This window comes from Dromiciops gliroides, chromosome 5, assembly GCF_019393635.1.
Source record: "Dromiciops gliroides isolate mDroGli1 chromosome 5, mDroGli1.pri, whole genome shotgun sequence".
NCBI lineage: Eukaryota > Metazoa > Chordata > Mammalia > Microbiotheria > Microbiotheriidae > Dromiciops > Dromiciops gliroides.
Genome location: NC_057865.1, coordinates 126,188,199 through 126,197,406, shown reverse-complemented (window position 1 = coordinate 126,197,406; position 9,208 = coordinate 126,188,199). Strand labels below are relative to the sequence as shown.

Below are 9,208 nucleotides of genomic sequence, written 5' to 3'. Positions count from 1 at the left end.
ATAAAAAGACTTTGCAGACCCTAAAGCACAACTTAATTATGATAATTATTATTAGACTACTTGAAAAAGACCAACACATTATACTGTTGATATATCAGTATATAACACGGATTCATCTACTAGGTATGACAATAGTGTTTGGCAAGGGCACCTGTTGACATGCTTTATAGATTCTGAGTTATTTAAAAGCTATGGAGATACAATGCACCTGCTAAAATACAGCCTCTTGGCCATTTTATACATGAGAGGTTTCTAACAAAAACCACATACCTGGTCCAATAATTACTGAAAAAAACACACCACATTTTAGATATGCAAATATCGGTGACCGAACCTTTTATATAGGTACCACTTGCCTATCACCTTCCACATTAAATATACACAAAAGAGCACTGGTTGTACTTTGGGCAGTGGCTTAAAGAAACTTCTGTAGGATGCTTTGTTTCTGTAGGCCACCAGGTGGCGTTTGAAGCTTGAGCTACACCAGCTTAGTTCAAAAAGAGCAGGTATAGGCAAATACCTTGCCATCCCAGTCTTACCCTAGGTCTCTAAGATCAATGTTTAAAGTCTAGGGAAGTGGATTCATTCTCTCCCCACCAAACAGCTAATACTTTTCTTGTTCCATGTGTTATAACTCACTTGAATTCCCAGTCTCACTCCCTTCTCAAAGTAGGCACATTTGGAAAGTATGCTAATCGCATTTCCTATAGTGAAAATGAAAGTAAGGGATAACCTTGCAGACTCCAATGCAACTGATGGCATACATTCCCTTCCCCCCCAGATTTTATTCAATATGAAACATCTCTCCACTTTTTACTGAGGAGCTTGACCAAATCCACCTCTAAACTGGAATTCTGTTGCTGACCCAGCACCAGCCTCCGCCTTCTCAGCACCAGGGGAGCAGCGCATCGTCTGGATGTGTCTCTGTCAGCTTCACCCGAGTTAGTTGGGCAGGTTGTTCATCCTCCAGGCCTTTAGGCCTTGGCTTTCCTGTCTCAGGATGATTTCTACGCAGTGTGGTAGGCACAGTCTCAGGGGGCAGGCGAAGGTCATCCCGGAGATACTGAATGCCCTCATTGGTGAGAAACCAGTAGAAGTGCTTCCATGCAAACTGCTCCTTAATATAGCCACAAGACTTTAGTGACTGCATGGCCTTCATGACATGGAGATTGGGCACATTCTTGTCTGCCAGCTCAGGATGCTTTGGCATGTGGACGTCTTTCTTGGCTACCATTATTCCCTCCTTAAAAAGGAGTTCGTAGATAGCAATTCGGTTCTACTTGGGCATCAGCATCTCGGTGGCAGTGAAGGGTTCTGCTCTAGATGGAGCCCTGGATAAAAAAGGCTGATGGCATATACTCCTGATAAAGTTTGAATTTTCAACATCCTCCACCCTCTACTCTGCATCCTGTTTCTTTCATCTCAAGTTGAAGGATGGGAATGGAGAAATGTGCCTAATTGCCTTTTTTGGCAGTCCCTTCTGACCTGGATTCTTCCTTCAACTTTCTAAGTGACTTCCAGATATGTATTTGCAGACTTGACCTCTCTTCTGAGCTCTAATCTAACACAATCAAAGGAGCATTGATTTTGATTTCATTTTTTTTCTTGCTTGCTTCATTTCTTCTAGGTAGTCATGTAGTTTTTTTGTAACCTTGTTATGAGTAATTTCAAAACACTTAGTACAAATTCTTGAACTAATGAGAATGAACATTTCATCATATTACATAAACAAACATTACAAAGGAGGTAGAATGAACACAAGTTGTTCAGGATGTGCCTTGTGGTCCACTGGGTTGGTAAAGGAGAACTTTTGAAGAATATTTTAAAAGATGGCAGCAAGTCAAAGGCTAGCAGCAGTGAAAAATTTTCTGGCAATCACAAAAACCATCTGGATGAGACAGCCTTTGCTTCACTAATCAACTTATCAGAAAAGCAGCCATGTGACATTCCTATGGAAGACTTTGGGCAATGAAATTTATAGGGATTGTTTTATTTCAAAGAGCTAATCTATAATAGCATTATAATTTTTATCTATAATAGTATAATAGCACTAAACTCTAGCTTCTCTTTCCATTAAACCATGTTACTTCTATTTATGTGCATGTTCAAAAAAAACGGTGGGGGCGATTTACTTCCAATAACTAATTGCTTAATCTCATTCTTCTCATTTTTAATGCATGTCCTTATCAAATGGGAGGGGAAATATGTGGGCCAGAGATTCAAACAAGAAAAAGTTAGTTGGGATTTTTGAATTATATTAAAAAATTTTTTTTACTATGCCATCAATATATTGTTTTGGGTAAGAAATTTAACTTTCCCCCATCCATTGGGAACGTGGTGTGGAACATCATAGATACATCATTGCAATTCTTATTTTAGAAAGAGGATTGAAAAATCGCTGGAAGGTAATGCACCATTAGAAGCTTGAATTGGATGAAGATGTCTTATGTTTGCATATGACGAGAAGCTCAAAGGAATAGTTAATGTGTTGGATGGTGACAGAATAGGGATCCCAAAAGATTGACATCAATGAACAATGATCTAAATCTTAGAAGACAAATTTTATTAGTGATAAGCATAAAGTCTTGTGCTTAGGTTAAAGAAAAAAATCAATTAAGAAGTACATTATAGGGTGGGGAGGGAATAGCTGGATAACAGTTCATGTAAAAAGGAGCAGGGGATTTGGGGGAGCTTAAAGCCTAATGTGGCACAGCAGCCAAAAGAGCAAATGCAGTCTTAGGCTATTTTAATAGAAATAATGTCTTACTTCTACCATGATCAGACTGCATTTGGAGAATTGTGTTAAGTTCTGAGTGACATGTTTATGTTTGCTAACAAGTGGAACTGATTCAGAGGAAGTCGGTGGGGATATATGAAGATTGTTTTTAGAAGCTAAATGTGGTGAGTCTGTGGAAGAAAAAAAAATTAAAGGGCTCTCAAATTTCTGAATGGTTTGTCATATGGAAAAGAGATTAGTTTTACTCTACTTAAGCCCCATTGAGTTGGGGTGGATGGGCAGAGAACAAAGACCAATAAAAGGGACAGGGGACAGACAATTATCCTTTTCCTCCACATAAAGTAGTGTACATAGTAAGTATATATGACCTAGAATGTTACGATTCTAGTTTACAAATTTTCATGCTTCTGGATACTTGGACCATTAGAGCAGCAAGAGACTTGGTGGGGGGCAGATCTCTTGCTTATGGTTCTTTTACTTTAGCTGAGCTATTTGTCAATAATGAAGTAGCATGACTTTTGTAAGAATTTTTTTTTTTTGCAGGGCAGTGAGGGTTAAGTGACTTGCCCAAGGTCACACAGCTAGTAAGTGTCAAGTGTCTGAAGCCGGATTTGAAGTCAGGTCCTCCTGAATCCAGGGCCAGTGCTTTATCCACTGTGCCACCTAGCTGCCCCCATGTAAGAATTTAAGCACCATACCTCAACAAGGGTTTTCTCAACATCATTTGTTGTTGTTGATCAGTCGTGTCTGATTCTTCATAACCCCTTTTTTGGTGTTTTTCTTGGCAAAGACATTGTAGTAGTTTGCCATTTCCTTTTCCAGCTCATTTTACAGATGAAGAAACTGAGGCAAACAAGGTTGAGTGACTTGCTCAGGGTCAAATTCATATGGTGCTCTTCACCTGTGTTACTTTTTTCTTTGAGGGTGCTTAGCCAGTAAACTCTCTGTTTATCTTTAAGTTCATTCATTTATTTGACACACATTTACTAATTGCCTAATATGTGCAAGTCACTTTAGTACACTGGAGTAGGGATAATAGTGGTGAATGATTGAATGAGAAAAAACATTTGTTTGAGGCAATTTGCTATGTGCTAGGAATACAAATTAAAAAGTGAGAAAATTTCTTCCCTCAAGGGACTTACATTCTAATGAAAGAGAAATCATGTATTTGGGAATGGTAGCCAAGGGAGATTTGGTCTATGGAATAACAGAAATGGTAAGTTTATCCATAGGTCAATTAATTAACACTGCCTTTCTAAAAGTAGAGTCATTGGTTATTTGATTACTGTGTCCAAAATGGGAGTTAGGAAGGGGAATGGGCAGGAAGGGAGGTGGAGGAAGATATTACTTGATCTGGGAGGTGAAACATGGTGTGGTATGGGAAAGGCTTTATATAATGGCTTAGGTAAATTTCTATTCACTTATCAAGACCATTCATCTCCCAGGATGGGCGTTCCAAAGATGAGTCTGCAAAGGTAATATGTGCTAGTCCCTATTACAAGAGGATTAAAGGTATCATTTCCAAGATATATAAGGAACTGTTTCAAATTTATGAGAAAAAGAGTCATTCATCAAGTGATAAATGATCTAAAAGTTCTGAAGGAAAGAAATTCAGGCTATTATAAAGAAATATATGAAAAAAGTCTCCAAATCACTACTAATTATAGAAATTCAAATAAAAATAATTCTGAGATTCTACTCACCCCCATCAGAATGGCAAAAACAAAAAAAATGATATGTTGGAGGGTCTGTGGGAAAACATGCATATGATGATGCATTCTTGGTAGAACTTTCATTGCAAAAATAATTTGGAATTATACACAAAAAGTTACCAAACAATGTGTTCCTTTTGATGTATTAAACCACCACTAGGTCTATAAGCAAAAGAGATCCAAGAAAGAGAAATAAGTCCTATATGTACAAAATATTTATTATAGTGCTTTCATGGTGGCAAAACAACAATAACAAAACACTTCAGTGTTTTTGGGATCTAAGAGGATGTCTAACAATTGAGGAATGGCTGAATAAGTTGTAGTACATAAGTGTGATGGAATATTATTGTATTGTTGGAAGTGAGGAAATAGATTATTTCAAAAAGACATGGGAAAACATGAACTGATGTAGAGGGAAGTGAGTAGAAAAAGAGCAATTTAAATTATAACATCAGTTTTATAAAAACAAACAATTATGAGGACTTTTATAAATTAATAATGAAATGAGTAGAACCAGCATAATTTATACACAACACTGTACAAACAACTCTGATAACCATAAGCTATGTTCAATGTAGTTTTCATTAATGATTACAGGGAATCAGTTATGAAAAATGCTATTACAAAGAGGTGATGGATTTACAGTCCAGAATGAAACATGTATATATGTACATATACATGTGTATACATACATACATGTATATTGTATACCTAGGTACACACGTGTGTATATATGCATAGGCATACACATAAAATACAACTGTTGGGGAATTTGTTTTCTTTAAACCATTCATATTTGTTTTAAGAAATTTGCTTTTTTCTTTCCTTTCCCCCTCAATAAGGTGGAGGATGAAATAAAAAATAAAACAATTAGATTTTTGTTAATTTTTTTAAAACAGAGAGTTGGGGAATGTTACAGATGTGAAATGTTGCATAACTTTCAGATGAGCTCACTATATAATTAACTTTACTTAACTACTTTATTTTGTTATGAGATCTCTGAAGTAGGGAGTAATACGTACATTTTGATAATAAAAAAATCAAAATTTTTTTTTTAAAAAGCAAGTGGATTAACTAGTGGTGGTAGAAATACAAAAGTAAAAAAACTTCACCTCTGTCTTCATAAATAGTGGATTAGAGAAGATAAGGAATGTTATTAAATAACCATTAAGACAACAAAGAAAATATGTATAGAAAGGAGGTGTGGAATGGAGTAGGATGAGAATTCATAAGAGATCACTTCTAGCAGAGGGAAGGAAGAGAAAATAGGATTTAGAAAAGGCTTCATGAAAGAGCTCTCACTTGAACTAGCCCTTGAAGCATGAATAAAATTTCAACAGGTATAGTAAATTAGGAACAAGGAGATATTTCAGTTATGGGGTGGGGGGGATGTGAATTGTGGTACAGAGACAGGAAATTACAGGATGCATTCAGGCGTGATGAACAGTTGTAGTATTTAACTACTTTTTTTTTTTAAAGGTGTCATTAACTTAGAGAAGCAGAATAGGTACAGGGAAAAATTAACATTTCTATGACGCATTTGATATTATGCCTATGTACTTCAAAATATGATGATCTTTTTAAAAGCTCAAAATAGCACAGGAAAGACTAGAGTTCAGAGGTACTAATAAGCAAATGGCATACAAGCCATCAGAAACTATCATACATATGAGCATCTGGCTGGCATCTACAGGCTTCTGGACAAATTCCAACTTGAGTAATTACATTCTGTCTGCCCACATTCCCTGTCACTTCAATTGGATGAGGTGCACTTCAATTTCTATTTGGAAACTACTGAGCATTTTTGTTGGCACCATGTACGATAGCAGCTGTGTCATACAGTAAAATGGCCATAGTTCATTGGTGGAAGGAATAAAATGATGCCTCAATTAAATTGGGGATGTGTCCCTGAAAATATGACGGATGATGTTAAAATTGCCCATATTATGCAATATAAACAGAAGAAGAAGTTATCTATTTCATGCGGGGGAAAGTAGAGAGGAAATTTTTTTTCAATTTCAGCTGATGTTTCTGGGTAGGTTTTGTTATACTTAGGGGTTTGTAGATTTCATATTGTGATACCTGTATACATGTAAAAAGATTTGGTCCACTAAAAAGTAATATTTTATAGATAGTATAGGTAATATTAAATTGATTTGCCAATTTAATTTCTTTTTATGAAGATAATAGCTAGCATTTACATCATACTTCAAATTTTGTAAAGTGCTTTACAAATATGATCTAACTTTATCCTCAGAACAACATTGAGAAATATTCTATTGTTTTGCCCATTTTATACATGAGGAAAGTGAGGCAGAAAGAAGTGAAGTGACTTGCTTAGGGTCATACAGCTAGTAAGTGTCTAAGGCTAGATCTGAACTTACATCTTTTCTGACTCCAGATACCATATTCTTTCCACTGTGTTAACTAGCTTTTAATTGTTAAGATCTCTTAAATCACCTTCCTTACTGAATATTTTATTCCTTCACTGTCCAGAGAATTGTAATAAAGAATGCAAAATAAAGGTTAAAAATCAGTCAAATAAAGAACTAACCAAAAATCAACTGAGTGAAAAGATAATAAAACAGTATCCCTAGTTCCCCATTTCTTCGATGAAGGGGGGAGATGTATTTTGTCATCTCTTCAAGGCCAACTTGAAGTCTTTATAATTATAAAGCATTTGGTTTCATTTTATTGTTGTTCTTTTCATTTTAACATTGTTGAAATTATTATTTATATTGCTTTCCTCGGTTCTGATGACTTTAGTATGCATTTATTCACATCTCATATTCCTCTATATTCTTAGTGTTTTTTTTTTCATTTTTTTAGTGGGCAATTGGTTAAGTGACTTGCCCAGGGTCACACAGCTAGTAAGTGTGTGTTAAGTGTCTGAGGCCGGATTCGAACTCAGGTACTCCTGACTCCAGGGCCGGTGCTCTATCCACTGTACCACCTAGCTGCCCCACTCTATATTCTTAATAAGCATTTTTTCTCATAGCAGAGTAATATTTTTTCATTTTTTGGGGGGGCAATGAGGGTTAAGGTGACTTGCCCAAGGTCACCCAGCTAGTGAGTGTCAAGTGTCTGAGGCTGGATTTGAACTCGAGGTCCTTCTGAATCCAGAGCCAGTGCTTTAATCCACTGTGCCCTCCTAGCTATCACCCAGAGTAGTATTTTTAAAATAAGTTTTTATTGATATATGTTGTTTCTTGTATCATCATAGTAGCTTATGTATCCCTCCTCCTCCCTTTCTCCAAGACCTATTCAATATGACAAATGGTATTTTTTTTAGAATGGAAAAAAATCCACACAGATGACTGATACATTGAAAAAGTCTGAAAACGTGCAATTTGTAACACCTTTGGACCTCCCAACTCTATGAAGATGTAGATTTGGGGCATCTTCTCATATTTCTTCATTCAAGTCCCACTTGATCTTTATCATTTTGTTACATTTATTTTTGATATTTTGGCATATCATTGGTCTTTTCATTACATTGTTGTGGGTAACTGTGCCATATTGTTTTCTTAACTCTGCTTACGGTCACTCTGCATTAGTTCATATAGATCTTTTCCATGCTTTTCTGTATTCATCACATACATAATTGCTTTTTTATTATTAATAGTTAGCATTTATTTATTGTATTTTAAAATTTTATTTAAAGTTTTATCCAAATTCTATCCCTCCATCCCCTCTTTGCCTCCCCCCCCAAGGCAGTAAGCAAACAGATATAGGTTATACATGTGCAATTATGTTAAACATTTTCATATTAGTCATTTTGTATAAGAAGACTCAAATAAAAGGGGAAAAATGAAAGAAAGTGAAAAATAGCAAGCTTCAGCCTGTATTCAGTCCATATCAGTTCTTTCTCTGGAGGTGGATAGTATGCTTCATTAATCTTTTGGGATTGTCTTGGATCGTATTGCTGAGAATAGCTAAGTCATTCACAGTTTTTCATCGAATAATATTGCTGTCACTGTGGACAGTGTTCTCCTAGTTCTGTTCACTTCACTGTACATCACTTCATGTAAGTCTTTCCATATTTTAAAAAATCATCCTGCTTATCATTTCTTATAGCACAATAATATTCCATTACAATCGTATAGCACAGCTAGTTCGACCATTCCCTGGTTGATGGGCATTCCTTTAATTTCCAATTCTTGGCCACAAGAAAAAGAGATGCTATGAATATTTTTGTACAAATTGGTCCTTTCCCCCCTTTTGGGATGTCTTTGGAATATAAACCTAGTAAACACACATAAATTCTTATGGTAGATTAGTATTCCATTACATTCATGTGCCACAATTTGTTTAGCCATTTCCCAGTTGATAGGTATCTACTTTGTTTCCAATTCTTAGCTATTACAAAAAATGCTGCTATAAAGATTTTGGAGTATATGAGGCCTTTTTTTTTTTCTTGTTGGGGACTTCCTTTGGGTCCAGTAATGAAATCTCTGGTTCAAAGGGTATGGACATTCTAGCCCCTTTATTTGCATAATTCCAAATTGCTTTCCAAAATGATTGTACTGCTTTATAGCTCCACCAACATTAGCATTAATTTTAGCATTCCTATCTTCTCACAACCCTCTAATATTGACTATTACCATTTTGGGGGTCTTTGTTTTGGCCAATTTACGGGATGTAAAATGAAACCTTGGAGTTGTTTTGATTAGCATTTATCTTATTAGTTATTTGGAACATTTTTTGGTCTGTCAACACTCTGTGCTTCTGTTGAGAACTTTTTGTTCATATCCTTTGA

At 35.8% G+C, this 9,208-nt stretch overlaps 1 pseudogene; it reads right to left on the bottom strand.

Moving 5' to 3' along the window:
• Positions 1–813: 813 nt before the first annotated feature.
• On the bottom strand, positions 814–1,294 carry LOC122729845 (annotated as a pseudogene).
• Positions 1,295–9,208: the final 7,914 nt, after the last annotated feature.